The sequence below is a fragment of the Phacochoerus africanus genome, chromosome 12 (genome assembly GCF_016906955.1).
Source record: "Phacochoerus africanus isolate WHEZ1 chromosome 12, ROS_Pafr_v1, whole genome shotgun sequence".
NCBI classification, from domain to species: Eukaryota; Metazoa; Chordata; class Mammalia; order Artiodactyla; family Suidae; genus Phacochoerus; species Phacochoerus africanus.
In genome coordinates, this window is record NC_062555.1 from 65,488,785 (window position 1) to 65,510,603 (window position 21,819).

The 21,819-nt window shown below is 45.2% G+C and overlaps 1 protein-coding gene across 2 annotated transcripts in view; it reads left to right on the forward strand.

The window, feature by feature from the left end:
• The first annotated feature begins 622 nt into the window (after positions 1 to 622).
• Positions 623 to 21,819, forward strand: part of USP6NL (USP6 N-terminal like) — a 201,261-nt gene continuing 180,064 nt past the window's right edge. Inside the window, exon 1 of one of the 2 annotated variants that reach the window (XM_047755322.1) lies at positions 623 to 844. The gene's annotated coding sequence lies outside the window, so the exon portion shown is untranslated. The remainder of the gene's footprint in view (positions 845 to 21,819) is intronic. The other variant, XM_047755323.1, reaches the window with a different exon arrangement.

Here is a 21,819-nt window from a genome sequence, read left to right on the forward strand (position 1 = left end):
TTAACCCACTGAGTGAGGCCAGGGATTGAACCCGCAACCTCTTGGTTCCTAGTCGGATTTGTTAACCACTGAGCCACGACAGGAACTCCTGGATGGCTGTTGAAGACAGAATTCTCTTTTACTTTGCAGGCTTTGCGACCCCAAGTCAGGTGTTACTGCTCACCCTTGTGCCTTGTACAACGCCTGATTCTAAACGACAGTCACGTGGTCGACCGAAACGTTCTCGGCCCTGTTCACCCGCTTCTGAGTGGTTTGCATCCATCTTCGGAAACACGAAGGGCTTTGCTGGGGTCTCCTCATCCCCAAGGGTGGATCTAAAGATGTCATTCTCCTGGTATGTTTGATCCTGTCAAACCAGGATGTTTTCACACCCTTCACTCTTTGACTCCAATCTTTGTTTTAACCTTCACCGAGCTCCTCCTCGTCCCTGCTCCCACCAATCACGAGCCTTGTAGAATCCACCTGCTGTCTCTGAGCCTGGGGGAAGCCTTGAGAAACGCCTTGGGCCCAAGGCATGGGTGGGGCTGCCAGCAACAGCTCTTCTGTTTTCTTCCCTGTCGCCTGGCCCCTCAGAGGAGCTCTCTCTGCTTCTCTGTTCTCTGCAGGCCACGCCCTTGCTGCTTGCCTCCGGTCCCCTCCTACTCCAGCCCAGCTGTTTCCCCATCTTCTCCCCTCCTGGCTGCAGCCTAATCCCACAGCCCCTTCTCTGCCCACCTTGGCATCTTCCAAGAGGCGTGGGCAGTGTCTGCAATTGAGCCAAGGTCCCTGGGAAACTCACCAGCTACTCAGCCTCGTGTACTTTTCTCCTGGCTTCTCACGCCGAAAATGCACTGATGCTGACCAGGTGAGTGCTTCAGTGGCCAACCGCCAGTATGTTTTCAAGTTCCCACCTGCTGTCGCTATGTCCTGAACCTGTTTGTCCAGGTAAGTGATGTCTGCCTTACAAGGTAAGGTCTTGAAAACAGAGAGAGGGGAGAGGAAGAGACTTCTATGCAGTTCTCTCTCTACAGTGCTTAGAACCATAGGCAATTCAGTACCTAATAACTGCTTCCTGGGGATCCAATACCACGGGAAATCACCTTTCTGTATTTCTTGGACTTTCTTGGACTTATCTCTCGATCAAGGTGGAACTCGGGTAGAGTAGAGGTGGAATGGTGGTAATTATTTTTTAAAACTTCTTCAGGGGTTGAACTTCTAGTTTACATGTGTATGAGTCCCCAGAGGGTCTGCTTTGATGCACAGTTCTGGGACCGTAACGCACGTTGACAAACCCAGGTCACCTCTGGTCCCCAGATGAGCTGCTGTACACAGATGTGAACAAAGTGAGGTCATCCCACTCTTGGCCTCGATTATTGCTCTTCTGCTTTGGAGACTTGTCCCGAACCAAATAAGACACAAAGCACAAAGAGCCTTCTCCATCTCCGAGCCCTCCCAGACTCTCTCTCAAGTCTTTAGGTGGCCAAGGCACCTTGCTTTATGTCAGATTTTTCCCTTTTATTTTGTTTTTATTTTTTCTCTTTTAAGAAATATCTTATTAGGAGTTTCCTGGTGGCCTAGCAGTTAAGGATCCAGCATTGTCATTTCCGTGGCACAAGTTCAATCCCTGGCCCTGGAATTTCCACAAGCTGTGGGCGAGGCCAATACATACCTACATACATAAAACAATTTTCAACAGTATTTTAAAAAAAGAGGAGTTTCCTGTCATGGCTCAGTGGTTAACAAATCTGACTTGCATCCATGAGGACGCAGATTCAATCCGTGGCCTCATTCAGTGGGTTAAGAATCCAGTGTTGCTGTGAGCTGTGGTGTAGGTCACAGATGCAGCTCGGATCTTGTGTTGCTGTGGCTGTGGTGTAGGCTGGCAGCTGCAGCTCCAATTTAACCCCTATTCTGGGAACCTCTATATGCCACAGGTACAGCCCTAAAAAGCTAAAAAAAAAAAATTAAAAAAAAAGCAAAAAGAAAAGAAAGAAAAGAAAAACAATTTAAAAAGTATAGTTGATTCACAGCATTGTGCTACTTTCTGATGAATAGCGAACTGATTTAGTGGTACACATATAAACATGTTTAAAATATTCTTTTTCATTACGGTTTATCCCAGAAATTGAATAGAGTTCCATGTACTAAACAGTAGGACCTCTTTGTCTATCCATTCTAAGTGGAATAGTTTGGAGTTCCCATTATGGCTCAGTGGTAATGAGTCTGACTAGTATCCATGAGGACATGGGTTTGATTCCTGGCCTTGCTCAGTGGGTTAAGGATCCCGTGTTGCCATGAGCTGTGCTGGAGGTCACAGATGCGGCTTGGATCTGGCATTGCTGTGGCTGTGGTGTAGACTGGCAGCTGCAGCTCCGATTCAACCCCTAGCCTGGGAACCCCCATATACTGTGGATGCAGCCCTTAAAAACAAACAAACAAAAAGAATAGTTTGCATCTACTGACGCTAAACCCCCAGTCTATCCCACTCCCTCTCGGCAACCACAAGTCTGTTGTCCTTGTCCATGGGTCTGTTTCTGTTTCATAGGTAGGTTCATTTGTGCCTTATTTTAGATTCCACATAGAAGTGGATTTTTCTTTCTTTTATTTTTTTGCTTTTTAGGGCTGCACCTGTGGCATATGGAGGTTCCCAGGCTAGGGGTCCAATTGGAGCTACAGCTGCCATCCTACACCCTAGCCACAGCAATGCAGGATCTGAGCCTTCTCTGCGACTTACACCACAGCCCACAGCAATGCTGGATCTTTAACCCACTGATCGAACCTGAAACCTCATGGTTCCTAGTCAAATTCGTTTCTGCTGCACCACAATGGGACTCCGGATTTTTCATTTTTAAATAGTACATTTCTACAATGTAAAGAATTGTTTAGATATTATATAATTTAATTTTTAAAGAAGTGTGACATTTGTTGGGGAGGGGTGTGGGTGTATCTATTATTTCTTTTGAAGACCAGGTAAATTAGAGGCGGTATATAGGATTCAGAATCAGAAAAGGCTTTGGGGTTTTATTTTTTGTTGTTTGTCTGTTTTAGTTTAGGCAACTTAACTTTCCTAAGCTTCAGCTCTCTTGCTAAAACAGGTGTAATAACATTTAAAAAAAATATGAGTAAACCATTATAAAGCCTCCTATAGCTTTAAGTTCTTCCTCACAAGGGACCCCAACAATTACCCGGGTCTGTTTGCTAAGACCTGGGTCTGAGGACTGAGGTGATCTAGTCCGAGTGACACAGAGATGGTTGGTTTCCTTGTTCAAGTTTCAGAATTGAGAGATGGGAACTCTCACACCAGCCAGGATACTGTCTGCCACCCTGAGCTACTCAGGAAAAAAAAAAAAAAGTTGTTGCATGAATGCAGAATAGAAAGTGAGCCCTGTGTTGAAAGCACTTGCCCCAGACTGCATGTCACAGCTTAAAACAGGGCTCAGGACTTCCTGCCCCATAGCCTAGTGCCCTGCCAGATGTTTGGTGAGAGCGGAAGTGGAGGGGACCAGCTCCAGAAATCTGTCTGCTCTCGCCAGCTGCCAGTTGGCCTGGCATCAAGGGACTTGCCTGGGTACTTCGTGAAGATGGAGTCTGCCTGGTCCCGCCCATGGCAACCTTCTGGTGAGGACCAGAGCCATGATGGTCCAGCAGCTGGATGCTGGTTGGAACGTGCCAGCCCCTACCCTTGCGCACCTGTGTGTGTTCCCAAGGCCTGGGGCCTCCCGGGCTTGGCCATCAGGGGGAGGCACAGGGCTCTCTGGGAGGAGGACCTTTGGGGGAGGGTGAGGGACAGGGCCCCCACTTGAGCCTGCTGTGAACAGAGCTGGGACAGGAATCCAACTTGGGAGAAGGAGAGAGAGACGGACAGGTGTGTGGGTAGAAGTTGGGGTGGCGGGGGAGGGGAAGCAGAAGGAAGAAAGTGGCCTCTCTGGTCTCATTCGAATTCATTTTTATTTTGGACTTCTTTTCCTGCGCTCTGTTCTGGGCTGTCTTTTCTGCTTTGCTTCCTGATGTTCTGACCCTCAGCCTTGGTGTCGATCTGCTGTCAGCCTTGCCCTCTGTCTGTTTCTCACTTTTGCCACATTGATCCAGGCTTTCTTTCTCTTTTTCTTCTTTTTTTTTTTTTGTCTTTTTGTCTTTTCTAGGGCCGCACCAGCAGCATATGGAGGTTCTGAGGCTAGGGGTTGAATCGGAGCTGTAGCCACCGGCCTACACCACAGCCATGGCAATGCAGGATTGGAGCCATGTCTGCAACCTACACCACAGCTCGCAGCAACGCCAGATCCTTAACCCACTGAGCAAGGCCAGGGATCAAACCCGCAACCTCATGTTTCCTAGTCGGATTCGTTAGCCACTGAGCCACAACGGGAACTCCCAGGCTTTTTCTTTTTCTTTTTTTCTTTCCTGCAGTTTCTAGAAGATGCTTTAGAGAGAGTGTTCTTCTCAGGAACTGGGTGAAAAACTCTATTTTGTATAAGAACCTATTTTTTCCTTTCTCCTGAAAACCTTCTCGAAATCCCCCTCTGATTCCTCTGAGCCTCATTGTTCATTTCCTCCTAGACTTCTTCCGTTTCCTGCTTTCCCCTCACAGTGATTTGTGTTTTGGGTGACGGCTTTACTGAGATGCAGTTCATATATTATACAGTTCACCCACTTAAAATGGACAACTCCGTGGTTTTTGTATAGTCACAGGATTGTGTATCCGTCAGCACAAGCAAGTGGAGATTATTTTCACCACCCCCCAAAGGAACCCTGAAGCCATCAGCTGCTCCCCTCCGCCCCGCCCCTCCCCCACCTGCACCCCCACCCGGCCACACCGCTGGCAATTGCACTTCTATTTTCCGTCTCTGTGAATTTGCCTATTCTATTTGTTTAAATCGCAGTCTAGCTCATTTACAATGCTGTGTTAGTTTCTGGTGCACAGCAAAATGATTCAGATATCTATCTATCTATCTATCTATATAGAACTTTTTCATATTTTTTCATATTCTTTTCCACGGTAGTTTAAAGATATTGAGTATAGTTCCCTCTGCGATACAGTAGGACCTGGTTGTTTATTTTATTTATAGCAGTTCGTGTCTGCTAATCCCAGTCTCCTAATTTATCCCTCACTCCCCTTTCCCCTTTGGTAACCATAAGTTTGTTTTCTATGTCTGTGAGTCTGTTTTTGTTATGTCCGTAAGTTCGTTTGTGTCTTATTTTAGATCTCATGTATAAGTGATATCACATGGTATTTGTCTTTCTCGGTCTGACTCACTTCACTTAATGTGAGAATCTCTAGGTCCATCCATGTTGCTGTGGATGTGCCTTATTCTAGACTTCATTTAATGGAATCACCACATGGAATGTGGTCTCTTTTGACTGGCTTCTTTCACTTAGCCCAGTGCTTCCAAGGTCCATCCACGGTGCAGCATGGATCGGTACCTTGCTCCTTTTTATCGCAGGTACCCAGAGATTTCGTGCGTCCACGTGGCATGGATCAGGGTAGAGGCAGGAGTCAGAGGTGGGGAATGGGAAAGTGCATTGTAAGGAGAATGTCGAGTGATAGATTGCTGAGATGCAATGTGGAGCTTTGTAAGGAGAATGTCGAGTGATAGATTGCTGAGATGCAATGTGGAGCTTTCGCCAGCAGCAGCTGAAATGATGTTAAGGAGTCTCAAATACACCCCGGCCGAGATGCGACAAAATCTCCGGAATTCCGGAGGGCCCCCATCTAGGAAATTCTTTCCATGCACATCTCAAGGCTCCCAAACTGCCTCCTCTTGTTCCTTTCTCCCCTTTCCTCTCTAGTCTTGTGTGCAAAGGCGCAGCATCACCCTGCTGGGAATGGTGTGCCCATGAGGGTGTACCTGTGCCTGGGGATTTTAGCTCCAGCGTTGGTCAAGAAGAGGGGAAATTATTTCTTTATGGGGAATCTGAAATATTAATTGAAATGAAAAAATGTTAGTTGATATTTAGATTGAGTTGGCTTTTTAATGGCAATGGGATATGACTTGTCAGAAGGCTTACCATCAAAAACAACACATGCAGGGGGAAAAATGTAATTGTAATGTATACATGTAAGGATAACCTGACCCCCTTGCTGTACAGTGGGGAAAAAAAAAAAAAGCAACACATGCAGCAAATATTGGTGACGTTGTGGAGAAAAGGGAAACTTTTCACACTGTTGGGGGAATGCAAATTGGTGCAGCCACTGTGGAAAAGAATATGGACGTTTCTCAAAAAACTGAAACTAGAGTTACCACATGACCTAGCAATTCCACTGCTGGGTATATCTTAAACAGACAAACAAACAAACACCCAAAAAGGAACAACCCACAAAAACTTAAACACTAATTTGAAAAGATACTTGCACCTCAATATTCATAGCAGTGCTATTTACAATTGCCAAGATATGGAAGCAACCCAAATGTCCATCAACAGATGAATGGATAAAGAAGATGTGGGATATGTACACACACAATGGAATACTACTCAGCCATAAAGAAGAATAAAATTTTGCCATTTGCAGCAACTTGGATGGACCTAGAGATTATCATACTAAGTAAAGTAATTCAGACAGAGAAACACAAATACTGTATGCTATCAGTTATAAGTGACATGTAAAAAAAATGCAACAATCTGGTGAATATAACAAAAGAGAAGCAAATGCATAGCTATAGAGAGCAAACTAGTGGTTCCCAGTGGGGACAGGGATGGGGGGGGGAATATAGGGGTCGGAGAGTGAGAAATACAAACTATTAGGTATCGAATAACCTACAAGGATCAATTATGCAAAACAGGGAACAAAGCCAATATTTTATAATAACTAGAAATGGAGTATAACCTGTAAAAATTATGACTCACTATATTGTACTACCTGTAATTTATATAATATTATATAGCAACTGTATTTCAAGTAAAAAAAAAGAAAAAATGGTGCTAGATCAAGAGGAGATAAAAAAAAAAAAATGGCCCAAGACATTGAGCGGTGACAGCTTGGAGACTGATTGGTGCTGAAGTTCGATGCTGTGAGAGACCAAGGGCGAGCCGCAGACACAGGAGCAGGGGGCAGGCATTGGCAGACGTGGGTAGAAGGGATCGAGGAGATGGGGTCTTGCATTTCTTTCATTCTCCTGGCAGAGGTCAGAGACCTTTCCTGGAACCTCCAGTGTGACGCTCAGAAACAGAAAGAGCTGGCCGTGTTTAAAGTCAAGGATTAGAAGCCATTGGTGTTAATGTGATCTTAGCTGATGCTAAGAAAGGCATTTAGGAGCAGGTTGGGGAAGCTCTTCTCTTGCAAAAATACTTTGAAAATTATATTAATAATTACAAAACCTATTACATTTAAATGTAACCAACTTAATTAATGTGGCTCCAAAACCTTAACATAGAAAAAGAGAGAAAGGCCATCTTAAAGCTCCCAGATGGCTGATATTAGGATATTTTGAGGCTGAACTGGAAAGAAAGCAGGAAAGTCAACGCAGAGGAATTCCCATCGTGGCTCAGTGGAAAGGACTCTGTCTAGGATCCATGAGGACGCAGGTTTAACCCCTGGTCCCACCCAGTGGGTTAAGGATCTGGTGCTGCCATGAGCTGTGGTGTAGGTTGCAGACACCGCTCGGATCCCGAGTTGCTGTGACTGTGGCATAGGCCAGCAGCTGAGGCTCTGTTTAGACCCCTAGCCTGGGAACCTCCATATGCTGCAGTTGTGGCCCTAAAAGATAAAAAATTAAATAAATAAATAAATAAACCACAAAAACAAAAACAAAAAAAAGTGAAGGTCTGATTTACTGTGCTTCACAGTCAGGTGAAACCCTGCTGTGAATTTTGAAATTGTGAGATTGGGTCCATCCCGGACAGCTCTCCTCTGTCTGCCAGCTACAAGGTGTTGCTTATACCCCCTGGAGTTTTACAGAATTTACAACAACAGTTATTTTATTTGCAATCTTCCGTGACCCCAGGACCCAGACATGCATCCCCAGAGCTGAGAAGGAACAAATGTGCTAACCATCACTGTGCTATCCTCAGAATTTCTTCATTCACTCACACAGGGAATGAGCAGGTGTTAGTACTACAGCCAGGGCGATCAAGCTGGGTGGGTGCTGGGGAAAAAGCCATGAGCAAAACAAAGTCCTGCCTATGAACTGAATGTGTCCCCCACCAAGTTCATACGTTAAAATCCCAGCCCTCAATGGGGTGGTATTTGGAGGTGTGAGGCCTCCACGAGGCCATTGGGTCAGGAGGGTGGAGCCCTCATGATGGGATTCGTTCCCTTATAGAGGAACCCCAGGAGTTCCTATTGTGGCTGCAGCTCTCTTTCTCTTTTTCCAGACCTGTCTTTCCTCTTGAGTACCTGATTACCAGAACCTGGAGGGGGATTATAGCTGAAGACAGGGCCACCAGTCAGGAGCCGAAGGCTTTGGGGGAGAGGAGACTAGATGCTCACTCCCCTTGCCCTCCCTGCCCCCCCCCATCTTTGCACTTTGCACTATCCAACCAGGAGCCAGAGGGCAAGACTGGCCTTCCTGGGCACAGAGCATGGCGGAAGGATGGAGACTGCATCTGGGGGAGCCCACAGTGCCTCCAGCATACCCACCTTCTCACGGAGCTAAGTGTGGGGTGAAGGGGGATGGGAGACCAGGAAGCTGAGCACAGGCGTGGGCCGGGGTCCTCTAAGAGAGGATGGGTCTGGGAGATACGTGGAAGGACAGGTAGGTCTGGAAAGAGAGCAAGACAGCTGGAGAGAGAGAACAAAGAGAAAGTAGAGAGATTTGACATTTATTTCCAAGGAGGGACGTTGGAAAGAAACCTTAGGAAGAAGAGATGCCAGAAGAGGATTTATTGAATGAAGACCTAAAACTTGTCCTCAGTGTCTTGAGGGACTTTAGTAAACATTACTTTATTTGCAAGTCTTTTGTAGAATATTGAATATGACACGAAGTTGGGCCCTAGTTAGGAATAAGACAGCCCAGTGTTACTTGGTGTGGAAGGCAGAATAATGGCTCCCAAATGCTCCACATCTTAATCCCTAGAGCCCGTGAATGTGTTAGGTCACATGGAAATGGGGATTCAGTTTACAGATAGAATTAAGGTTGCTAATCAGCTGACCTTGAAATAAGGAGATTATCCTGGGTTATCTGGATAGGCCTGCCCTTCCTGGGGAAGAGGGAGTCAGAGGAGTCAGTGTCAGCTATCCCGTGCTGTGACAAAGACTTGACTGGCCGTTGTGAACGTTGAAGATAGAAGGAGGCCATGAGCCAGGGAACATGGCAGCCTCTGGAAACTGGAAGAGCCCTTCCAACCCCCCCGATTTTAGCCCAATAAGACCCAACCTCCAGACCCATAATGTAGTATTTCTGTGTTGTTTAAGCCACTGTGTTTGTGGTCATTTGTTACAGCAGCAATAGGAAACTAATACACTCAGGTTTTGAGTTTGGAGCAAAGGTAGCTACATTTTGGATTAGAAATGTTAAACTGTTTAAATTACCTTAAATACTGCATATCAATTATTTATTTATTTATTTATTTATTTATTTATTTATTTATTTATTGTCTTTTTGCCTTTTCTAGGGTCGCTCCTGTGGCATATGGAGGTTCCCAGGCTAGGGGTCCAATTGGAGCTGTAGCCACCGGCCTACGCCAGAGCCACAGCAACGCAGGATCTGAGCCTTGTCTGTAACCTACACCACAGCTCACAGCAGCGCCGATCCTTAACCCACTGAGCAAGGCCAGGGATTGAACCCATAACCTCATGGTTCCTAGTCGGATTCGTTAACCACTGAGGCATGACGGGAACTCCACTGCATCTCAATTTATACCTGTAAATCTTACTGGTGAGTGCTTTGATTAAACTACATAACTTCCTCACAGTAGCTGAAAACATACCAGTCAAAGCAAAAATCAGCCCTTATACTAGCTTTCAGTGCTGTGGTACTTGTGTGGTTCTTTTAATCTTGGTTCTGGGTTCTTTTAACTTTGTAGCTGCTCTCATCCTAATTCCTTGATCAGTGGTATGTCTGGAGTCTCATTTTGTGGCTTCATAGGTCTCCTTTGAGAGCCCAGTCCTGTGCCCACTTCTGAGCTCCCACAGTCTATCTTTAGGGTTCTCCCTACTGGTGGTTTAATGTCCAATTCATCATGTAAAGGTTTTGCTGTTCCTTGTAGCCTCTCTATTGCCCACATGAACTCTCATTTCAGTCTTGTTGGACACAAACACAGCAGACTGGTGGTGGAAAGGATTCTAGTGATGACAAAACTCACAGAATAAACCCTCTTCTCTCAAGCACCTGCAACAGATATGCTTCTCTAAGTCAGCATTTCCATGGCTGAAAGAGGTACTTTCAGGTATTGCTGGCAAGAGTACAAAGCAGCCTAACAACTAAGGAGGAGGATGTAGCAATATTTAATAAAACAACATCAATGGGTCTCATCACGCTGAAATTGAGGTGTCAGCAGGGCTGTCTTCCCTTTGATCCAGCAGTTCAGATTATTTTATCTGAAGATTATCCATATTAATTTATTCTGAAGAAAAAACCCTCAAAACGCAAAATAACATATATGAAAAAGGTTATTGATTATGGAATCTCTTACAGCAAAATATTGAAAGCACAACCAACGTTCTTACCCATAAGAGACTGGTTGAATCCATCATGGAACAGCCAAGTCATGGAATATTATGCAGCAATAAAAAAGAATGACTGAACCTCTATGAACTAATGTATAAGGATTTCCAAGCTATATCATTAAGTGAGAAAAGCAACATGGAAATGAATATACAGGAGTTCCTGTTGTGGCTCAGCAGATTAAGAACCCAACATAGTGTCCCTGAGCATGCAGGTTTGATCCATGCCTTCGCTTAGTGGGTTAAGGAACTGGCATTGCTAAGGCTCTGGCATAGGCCTGTAGCTGCAGCTTCGATTTGACCCCTAGCCCAGGAATTTCCACATGCTACAGGTACAGTTGTAAAAAGAAAGAAAGAAAAAAAAAAAGAATATGTAAAGCACATTAACATTTGTGAAGGAAAAAAGGTTTCAGGGTGATGAGAATGTGTGTGCGTGTTTGTGTGTTTGTTTGATTTCACAAGAATCACAGGAATGGTAAACCAGAAACAAAGATAATTACCTATAGGGCATAGGTGTGAATGGAGTAGAAGGAATAGAGATGAGAGGAATAGTTTCCACTTCTCTGAGTGTATCTTTTTATGCAGTTTTGAATTCTGAACCATGAAAGTGTTGTAAATATTTTAAAAATTAAATCTAAGGGGAGCTTAAAAAGAAACTCTCCAAGTTGAATGCAGACAAAAACAAAGGGATCTACGTGGTTGGCAAACTGATGATGTAACAACACAGAGATAAGAATTACGTGTAACTTTGGAACCCGGCTCTCTGACTAGTGGGATATGTTCTAAGGCGGAGAAGACCACCGGAGGCTTATGAATCAGGCTAGTAATTGAGAGTAATATTAGTGTCTTCATGCCGAAGCTCCCTGAACCTCTCTTGTGCATGTGGTAGGACACACATGTGGTCATTGGTAGCATGTGGGTCAATACATTGATTGTGTGGAGTGACCTAATGCTCTCACTGTCAGAGAAGGGAAGTCATATTCAGTGGAGGCAAATATGGAGTAGTGCTATGATGCTGCGTGAGAAATGGAGATATCAGGATGAATCCATCAAGTTCCAGTTATATCTGCTGTTAAGGGCAAAGTAGGACATTATTCGACTTGTGAAAACATACTATATTTAGTAAGTACTGATGGTACAGAAAATGGCTGAGCTCCATTCTGATTTGAACAGAGTGACTGGGTGTTTTAAGGGGAGAAGAAGAGTCAGGAGGGGGAGACAGTGGGGCTCAAGTAAACGATTACCATGGATTGGTCAGTGTATATGCCATAAGGTCAGCTGTGTCTGCTAGCTGGCCATCGTGGAAGTCAGAATTCCTCACGCCACAGAGATGGGGATACGGAGACCCCTATATTTCCTGATGATTACATTTCAAAGGAATGGCTTTTTTGGCCTTGAGAAAGATACTCCTGGGTTGTACATACACATCTCAAAGGGACAGAGGCAGGATTCAGAACTGTGGACACTTTTTAGTGAGTGCTCCAAGAAAGGCAGTCATGGGCCTGTCCTCAGGTGTTGGCTGCAACACACTATAAATCCTCTTGGCAGTGTTGAGTTTTCCAGGTGGGCATTTAAGGGAGGGGTTAGGCACATGGCCTTAGGCTGCTTGAAGCCACACTAGAGTTTAGTTGTCTCTTGGTACAGAGGTTTGGAAGGAGTTGTGACGTGCCCTTCTCACCACTGAACATGCCTTAAAGCAATGTCACCCCAGGACTAATGGACACCCCAGCACTCAGATCTTGGTTTCTAAGTACCGTTTCCCTCTAAAAGGAGCACACCTCCTTGGATAAATTGGTTGATATGGATTAGGGACAGGGAAACAACAGTGTGTTTGGAATGTCTTCTTGTGCCAGAAAGCAAGGGTATGCCTAAGGACAAACAAGTGGGACCAGCCACATAATATGCAGGGCCTCTTGTTGAGAAATCACTAAGAATATCAAGACAGGGGAGTTCCCGTCGTGGCGCAGTGGTTAACGAATCCGACTAGGAACCATGAGGTTGCGGGTTCCGTCCCTGCCCTTGCTCAGTGGGTTAACGATCCGGTGTTGCCGTGAGCTGTGGCGTAGGTTGCAGACGCGGCTCAGATCCTGCGTTGCTGTGGCTCTGGCATAGGCTGGTGGCTACAGCTCCGATTAGACCCCTAGCCTGGGAACCTCCATATGCCGCAGGAGCGGCCCAAAGAAATGGCAAAAAGACAAAAAAAAAAGTTCAGAAAAACCAGCTTGAAGGGGCTATTGCTGGTTAATTTGGGGACAATTTGAGCACTAAAATGATAATAATAGCATTGGATCATAAAACAGAGAATAAGAAAAGAACCCTTGAGTTTATAGTGATACTGAAAAACAGTATATGAATGGGAGGGAAAACTTTACGAAGAATGCCAGCCAATACATGTAGACAGAATAATAAAATTTACCAATTTTACAGCCACTGATGTAATAGCAGTACTAAAACATTGGGTTAAAGGTTGCTCGGAAACAGGATATTCACATAATTTATGAAGTCTCCCCTTATCACCCCATGGGTTACTTATTAATTGCAAGTGAGCAAAGACGCTTTTGTGATAGAGATCTGGCACAAACCATCTTGGTCAAGTGACCCACTTAACATGAGCAATAATGAGACAATATGTCATCGTGTGTCTCTTGATGTGATGCAGTGAAAAGTACCCACTGTGTAGTATTTTGCTGCCAATGTTTAACTTGAATCCGAGCATGAAGAAACAATCAAATGTGGGTTGCGGGCCATTCTACAAGGCCACTGGCCTCAATCCTTAAAAAATGTCCTGAAAGAAAAAAGTCAGGGGGAGCCTAGATAAAAAGAGGGTCAAAAGACGAGGGATTTCCTGTTGTGGCTCAGTGGTAATGAGCCCGACTAGAATCCATGAGGATGTGGCTTCAATCCTCGGCCTCACTCAGTGGCTTAAGGATGCTGCATTGCCAAGAGCTGTGGTGTAGGTTGCAGAGGAGGCTCGGAGCCAGTGGTGCTGAGGAGGGAGGTGGGGGAGGATGGGGAGAGAGAGGGACAGGACAAATGTGGCCAAAAGTTAACTGTTTGAATCTGGGTGATGAGTATACAGCTATTTTTGTACTATTCTTTTACTTTGCTGCAGGAGGGACATTTTTAAAATAAAAACTTGGGGGTGAAAGTTTTCTTAGCTAAAGTCACACATCAAGGAGGAACACAGGAGCACATCAAGGGCAGAAAGCCTCTCTAGCTAGATTGGCAGGACGCCTGAAGCAGCAGACATGCCACCTGGCACTTCAGCATCATTCACGTGTCTCCTGATCTGTGTGCCCAGCCTATCAGTCATGGTGAGCAGGGCAGAGCTGACAGAAGACAGTAGTGTGAGCTGGGTACGTGTCCCCAACGTGGGCTAACAAGAAGAGCCAAGACCAGACTGGTAGACCAACTGGCCAAGGTTGAGAGTCCTTGTGTGCTGTGAAAAAGCAGGAAGTCAGAGGTCAGTTCAGGCTCAAAAATTTTTTTTAGGTCTTATTTGAAAATTAGGGAACATAAACCCTCTTTACTTATGCAACCGAGATCAAATAAGATCACGTACAAGACAAAACATTCTTCATAGATTTTCTTTTTCTTTTCTTTCTTTCTTTTTTTTTTTTGTCTTTTTGCTATTTCTTTGGGCCGCTCCCTCGGCATATGGAAGTTCCCAGGCTAGGGGTCGAATCGGAGCTGTAGCCACCAGCCTATGCCAGAGCCACAGCAACGCAGGATCCGAGCTGCGTCTGCAACCTACACCACAGCTCACGGCAACGCCGGATCATTAACCCACTGAGCAAGGGCAGGGACGGAACCCGCAACCTCATGGTTCCTAGTCGGATTCGTTAACCACTGCGCCACGACGGGAACTCCTCTTTTTCTTTTCTTTTTCTCTTTTTCTTTTTTGAGCCACACCTGTGGCATATGGAATTTCCCAGGCTAGAGGTCAAATCAGAACTGCATCTGCTGGCCTACACCACAGCCACAGCAACTCGGGATCCTGGCCACATCTCTGAGACCTACACCACAGCTCATGGAAATGCTGGACACTGAGCAGGGTCAGGGATCAACTGGCGTCCTCATGGATCCTAGCTGGTTCTTAATCCACTGAGACACAATGGGAAATCCATAAATTTTATTCCTTTATTTGTAGATGATCTCATTTTATTTTATAGATTTCAATTCTGGAAGTAAAGATAGCATTTTCCCACACATATAAACTGTTAACAGGCATCGCTGCTCTTTGTAGTTTTATTAGTTGTGTCCTCTACATACAGAATTTATGATCATTCTATTTCACATGATTCTCACCAAAAAAGAAAAAAAAAAAATGTGTGCATCTAAAATAGTCTCTGTGGAGTTCCTGTCTTGGCTCAGCAGTTAACGAACCCAACTAGCATCCATGAGGATGCAGTTTTGATCCCTGGCCTTGCTCAGTGGGTTAAGGATCTGGCACTGATGAGAGCTATGGTTTAGGTTGTGGATGCAGCTTGGATCTGGTGTTGCTGTGGCTGTGGCCTAGGCTGGCAGCTACAGCTCTGATTGGACCCATAGCCTGGGAACCTCCATTTGCCGTGGGTACAGCCCTAAAAGACAAAAAGACAAATAAAATAAAATGAAATAAAATAGAATCTGTGGCGTTATTGAGTATTCCTAAATCTTTAGGAGTCAGAAGCAGAGGACTTCTCTGACTGGGCTTCAGTGAGAACTGATTGGATGTTTCAAACTTGTTTTTCTTTCACTACCGAAATCCTTTCAGGGTTGGGTACAGTAGGACACATTTGTATCATGTGAATCAGCCTAACAGACAGTAAAGAGCATTCCTGGAAGCCACTCCTACACCAGGATGGCTAACAATATCCATACATCCAAGAGATTGTGGCCACATGGAGCTATCCTGCCAAACCCAGCGGGTGCATCCTGAGCTCAACAACCCCTTGGCTGAAATCCAAAATGCCATAGCCCTTCCAGTGGTGTCTGTGCAAGGGGAGGTAGGGTGGAGAGAAGATCCAAGAGGAAAGAGATAGTGGGCTTCATGGGCTTCATTGATTACAGTTAAACTCTCTTACTTTTAAAAAGAAACAGGGAGAATCTCCTAGCTTTACATTAAACAGGAAGTAGAGAGGTCTGTATAGGAAGTACGGGGGGTCTGTACAGGAAGTAGAACAGGAAGTAGAGAGGTCTGTATAGGAAGTACAGGGGTCTGTACAGGAAATAGAGAGGTCTGTGCAGGAAGTAGAGGTCTATCCAGCGGCTGGAAATGTGGGTTTGAAGAGATGAAGGGTGGTAATGTAGACATCAGAGAGTCATTTCATCAGCACAGCTGCATGAGTGGATGAGTCCCCCCAAGTGAAAGTACACAGAGGAAGAAGGAAGGGGGCTGAGGACAATCTTGGGTAATGCCTGTGTTTCGTTGTGAGGTGGAGGGAAAGAGATGGCTCTAAAGTCTTAGATCAAGACACTGACTACAGCCAGGATGTGACGAATCAACACAACCAGGTTGACTTGGGTTTTTGTCATTTGTAACAGAAAGATGTTTGATCATGCATACATTTAAATATTTAAAACCAACTATAACCCTATGTTTATAGCTCTTACACAATTATAAACTAAAAATTAGCCAAACTACAAAGCTCATAAAAATAGAAATTGACATTTAGTAGGACAGATGGTATTGTTTTGCTGAAATCAAATTACTGCTCTTGGCATTAATAGTGGAAAAATTTATTTTATTGTTGAGATTCCACTTGTTGGTTTGGCGATTTTGATTTTGAGCATACTTCCCATCATTTGAGGAATTCCTGTAATTTCTGTTGACATTTTCCCTTTTTAACAGGGAAAACATATCCCCCATCCATTATTTAGGAGGGAGTTTAATGGCACGTCTCAAATAGGATGGCAAAAATATCAGTTACAAGGTTTATTCATTGATTGTTCACTGTACCCGCTGATGGTCAGTTGTAAGCTGGTGTGTGTTTTCATCATGAAATTCTTACTCCTGTCACTTATAGTGTGAACATGGAGCTGAATTCTGGGGCGCACTTGGGAATTTTGTACGCTTATACCCCCACGTGTATTTTGGTAACTTCCTTCTTCCACCATTTTTCTTCATTCAAATTACGACAGTACCTTCATTTCTACAGTGTGACCTTCACCATGGCCTTCAGATACATCTCTGTGTAAAGAAAAGGACAAAAAATATATGATCAACTAAAATTGGCTGGTGGAGGGAAGCAAGGGAGAGGGGAGAAATGAGAGATAGACTAATTCATCATTGCTCAAAATCAGGTGTCAATACTATCAAAGAATGCCTGTGCCAACTTTTCCACATCAATACCTTCATGGGATTCAGGATACCAGGAACAAGGGGCGGGGAGTCAGACAACTTTGAATTTGGTGATGCTCTTACTGGCTTTGGCATTGGGAAGTTATTTAGCCACTTGGTTTTCTCATCTGTAGAGAAGTGCTAGCATGATTAAATGAGGTTATGCAGCTAAAAATGCCTAAAACTCTTCCCGGTACACAGCTGGTGTTCAGTGATAGTAGTTATTATTGGTTTTAGACATTTAGTAAGGCAAGAATAAATGGAATTCAAAGTGCTGGTAGATTAGGTAGGTACAGCTCAGAGGTCTGATGGATCTGGACATGGGGGTGTTGTGTCAAATCAGGCCGACCACGCTGTGGGCAGGCGTTTGTACTTAGGACTGTTCAGATTCTGTGTATCCAGATGATTGCTGTTTCTAAATGTTTGCTGTGTGATGTCCTGCTGTGTTTGTGTCAAGACAGTGCACCTGTCCATCACTTCTTCAAAAACCCATCGTCAAGAACCATCACACCTCTGTAAATTTCATTATCCATTTGGGGGAAGGCTTTGGTACACAGTCCATTCCTGGGGGATTAAAATGGTTATTTCTGGAGTTCCCATTGTGGCTCAGCGGAAATGAATCTGACTGGCATGCACGAGGACGTAGGTTCAATCCCTGACCTCACTCAGTGGGTTAAGGATTGGCATTGCCATGAACTATGGTGTAGGTTGCAGACATGGCTCAGATCTGGCATTACTGTGGCTGTGGTGTAGATCGGAGACTACAGCTCCAATTCGACCCCTAGCCTGGGGTCCTCTGCATGCCACGGGTATGGCCTTAAAAAAATAAAATAAAATAAAATCTAATTCAAAAAACAATTATATCTTTTGTTTTTGAGATGTATAATCCTTTTGGTTTCTGTAGAGCTTCTCCTTTTAGTCTTGCTTCAAGAATGAACTTCTATTCTTTTTCCTTGTTGTTAGTCTGAAGAATTCAGTCTTAATCATCCAGGAGCAGAGGTGACATTCAGGCAGCCCTGGTTCCATTCGAGCTGTCACTTGACCTTTTTTGTTTTCAATTGAAGTTTAGTGTTGCATTAATTTCTGGTGTACAGCAAAGTGCTCCAGTTACACATCTATATGTTCTTTTTCATATTCTTTTGCATGGTGGGTTATCTCAGGATATTGACTATAGTTCCCTGTGCTCTACAGTAGGGCCTTGTTGTTCATCTATCCTGTAAATGCTTGTGTGCATCTGCGAACCGCAGCTTCCCACTCCATCCCACCCCCGCTTTGGCCGTCACACGTTGCTTGAACTTTCTGAGCACTGGTTCCTTTTGTGGGCAAATAAGAAACAGTAATACCTACCTCCTGATTTGCCAGGAGGATTAAATGAGAGATGGGCTGTAAAGCCGTGGGCCCATCATCCCCGTTCCCACCCTCCCAGCTCCTCCCCAATTAAAGAGCTCTTTGCAAAGTCAGCAGATCTTTGGCATACAAAGAAGTCTTTTACTCCTGTCTTGAAAATATTAAAAACCAGAGTTCCAGGCTGAGCCTTAACCACATTGGAAAAAATTGGAGAGAGGTTTTCATTTCTTCTTTCTTTCTTTCTGGCCATACCTGTGGCATCTGGAAGTTCCTGTGCTTTGCTACCTCTTGCGGCAACATGGATCTTTAACCCACTGAGCGAGGCCAGGGATTGAACCCACATCCTCACAGACACTACGTCAGGTTCTTAATCCACTGAGCCACAGTGGGAACTCCTGGAGAGGAGTTTTATTTATTATTATTATTATTTTTGGGGTTTTGTCTTTTCTTTAGGGCCACATCCATGGCCCTCATGGCTGTGGCTGTGGTGTAGGCTGGCAGCTGCAGCTACGATTTGACCCCTAGCCCGGGAACCTCCATATGCCGTGGGGGTCGAATTAGAGCTGTAGCTGCTGGCCTACACCACAGCCACAGCAATGCGGGATCCAAGCCGTGTGTTACCTACACCGCAGCTCACGGCAACACTGGATCCTTAACCCACTGAGCGAGGCTAGGGATCGAACCTAGCTCCTCATGGATACTAACTAGTCGGGTTCATTAGCCACTGAACCATGACAGGAAATCCTGGAGAGGAGTTTTAAATTGGAAACTTACTTTATTCAGAATGAAGAAATATAATCCGCGGGGAGTGGGGGGAGGGGGGAAATTATCTGCTGTTAATTTAAATATGAATTTGTTATCATAATTTCTTTTATTTTCTTTCTCTATTTTTTACTGAAGCTTACACCTAAAGCACAGATGAGGAGTTACCATTGTGGCTCAACAGGTTACAAACCTGACAGAGTGTCCTTAAGGATGCAGGTTCGATCCCTGGCCTTGCTCAGTGGGTTACGAATCCAGCGTTGCCATGAGCTGTGGTGTAGGTTGCAAATGTGGCTCCCTTTTGGTATGGCTGTGGCTGTGTCCTCAACTGCAGCTGAGGTGAGACCCCTAGCCCTGGAACTTTCATATGCCGCAGGTGCGGACGTAAAAATAATGATAAGAAAGGAAGAAGGCGGGAAGGCAGGAAGGAAGATTGCTAAAGGTGAGTGCGTTTAGTGTGAGGCAGAGCAGTACAGGATGCGGCTGCCTGAGAGCTCCGTAGTTGCAGAGCTCGCTGGCCTGTTTCCACACCCTAAAATGGGCTGACTGTGCTTCTCTGGGGAAGGGAGGGGGTTAGGAGCATCTGTAGGATGTTTCTGCTGTCACAATGGTGATGGGCATATGGTAGCCAGCTTCTAAGTGTCCATCGATGATCTTAATTCTGGGGTTCCCACCCCTGCAGGCCACTCCTCCCCAATATTGCAACAGCATGGGTCTGTGTGACCAGAGGTGTCAAAAGTGAGGGCCGGCCACTTCTGAGATCAGGTCAGAAAAGACACTACATCGTCTGCCTCAGGTTCTCTCTTCCTCCCTCTCTCTCCCTCCCTCCCTCCCTCTTTGTTTCTCTCTCTCTCTCAGCATTTGCTTGTGGAGAGTCTTGCTGTGAGCAGCCCTGGGGAGAAGCCCACGGGACGAGAAACTGAAGCCTTCTGCAAACAACCACCTGCATGGGTTTGGAAGCGGCCTGCCAGACCCAGTCAGGTCTCAGAGGACTGCAGCCCTCGCAGACACCTTGATTGAGGCCCTGATCCTGGACCACCCAGCTAAGCGCCTCCCAGATTCCTGACCTATAGGCACTGTGGGATGACAAATGATTGTTGCTTAAAGATGCTAAGTTTGGAGTAATTTGTTATGCAGCAATTGATAACCAAGACAGGATACTGCTGGCTTTTAATTAGCAGAGTCAGGGATGCTAAGTGTCCGACAGGTTGTGGGACAGTCCTGCTCAGTGAAGACTTGTCCCACTAGCAGTTCCCTCCTGGTTCAGTGTTAAGGATCTGGCATTGTCATTGCCGCGGCTCTGGTTACAGCTGTGTTGCAGGTTCGATCCCTGGCCTGGGAACTTCTGCATGGCACGGGCACCAAAAGAAACCCTTGTCCCACCATGCTACAGACTAAATGTTTGTGTTGCCCCAAAAATTCATGTACTGAAACTTAATCCCCAATGTGATATTATTTGGAGGTAGAGCCTTTGAGAGATGATTAGGTCATGAGGGTGGAGCCCTCACGAGTGGGATTAGTGCTCTGATAAAGGGACCTCAGAGAGCTCCCTCACCCCACCTGCCATGTGAGGACACAGGGAGAAGACAGCTGTCTGTGAACCAGGATGTGGGTCTTTGCCAGACACCAAATCTGCCAATGCCTTAATCTTGGACTTCCCGACCTCTAGAGCCATGAAAAATAATTGTTTATTGTTTAAGTCATGCTGTCTGTGGTATTTTTGTTAAAGCAACATGAATGGACTAAGACACCCCAATGGGGAGATCAGGCCTCTCCCAGCACCTGCAGGATCTCACCCTTCTTGAAACGTGTGTGATTGTCTTTTTTTTTTTTTTTCAAATCTTCTTTAGGGCCATACCCACAGCACATGAAGGTTCCCAGGCTAGGGGTCAAATTTGAGCTGTAGCCACCGGCCTATGGCACAGCCACAGCAACATGGCATCTGAGACTTATCTGTGACCTATACCACAGCTCACAGCAATGCTGGATCTTTAACCCACTGAGCGAGGCCAGGGATCGAACGTGCATCCTCATGGATATTAGTCGGGTTTGTTACCGCTGAGCCACAATAGGAATTCTTGTGATTTTTGTTTTGCAAGTTAAAAGCTTAATATTAAAAAGAAAAGGTGGGGAGTTCCCACTGTGTCCCAGTGGTAATGAACCTGACTAGGATCCCTATGGACTCGGGTTCAATCCCTGGCTTCAATCAGTGGGTTAAGGATCCAGCATTGCCACGAGCACTGGTGTAGGTCACAGGTGAAGCTTGGATCTGGTGTTGCTATGGCTGTGGCCAGAAACTATAAATCCGATTTGGCTCCTAGCTTGGGAACTTCCATATGCTGCAGGTACAGCCCTCAAAAAGACAAAACAAAAATAAAACAAAAAGAAAAGGCGTCCATAAATTGCTACCTGATTCTATGCGATTTCTTTTCTTTCTTTCTTTTTTTTTTTTTAGGGCTGCACCCGCAGCATGTGGAGGTTCCCAGGCTAGGGGTCTAATCAGAGCTGTAGCTGCCGACCTATGCCACAGCCACAGCAACTCGGAATCCAAGCCGTGTCTGTGACCTACACCACAGCTCACGGCAACACCAGATCCTTAACACACTGAGTGAGGCCAGGGATCGAACCTGTGTCTTCATGGATGCTAGTCAGATTCATTTCTGCTGAACCAGGACGGGAACTCCAAAGTACATATTTTTAAAGACTTGGTTGATCACTGCTCAACTGTCATCTTAGGAAATAGAAAATTGCATATTCTGGCTTGAACAAAAACTCAAAACACTCCCTAAATGCTCTTTTGGCCGGGGTT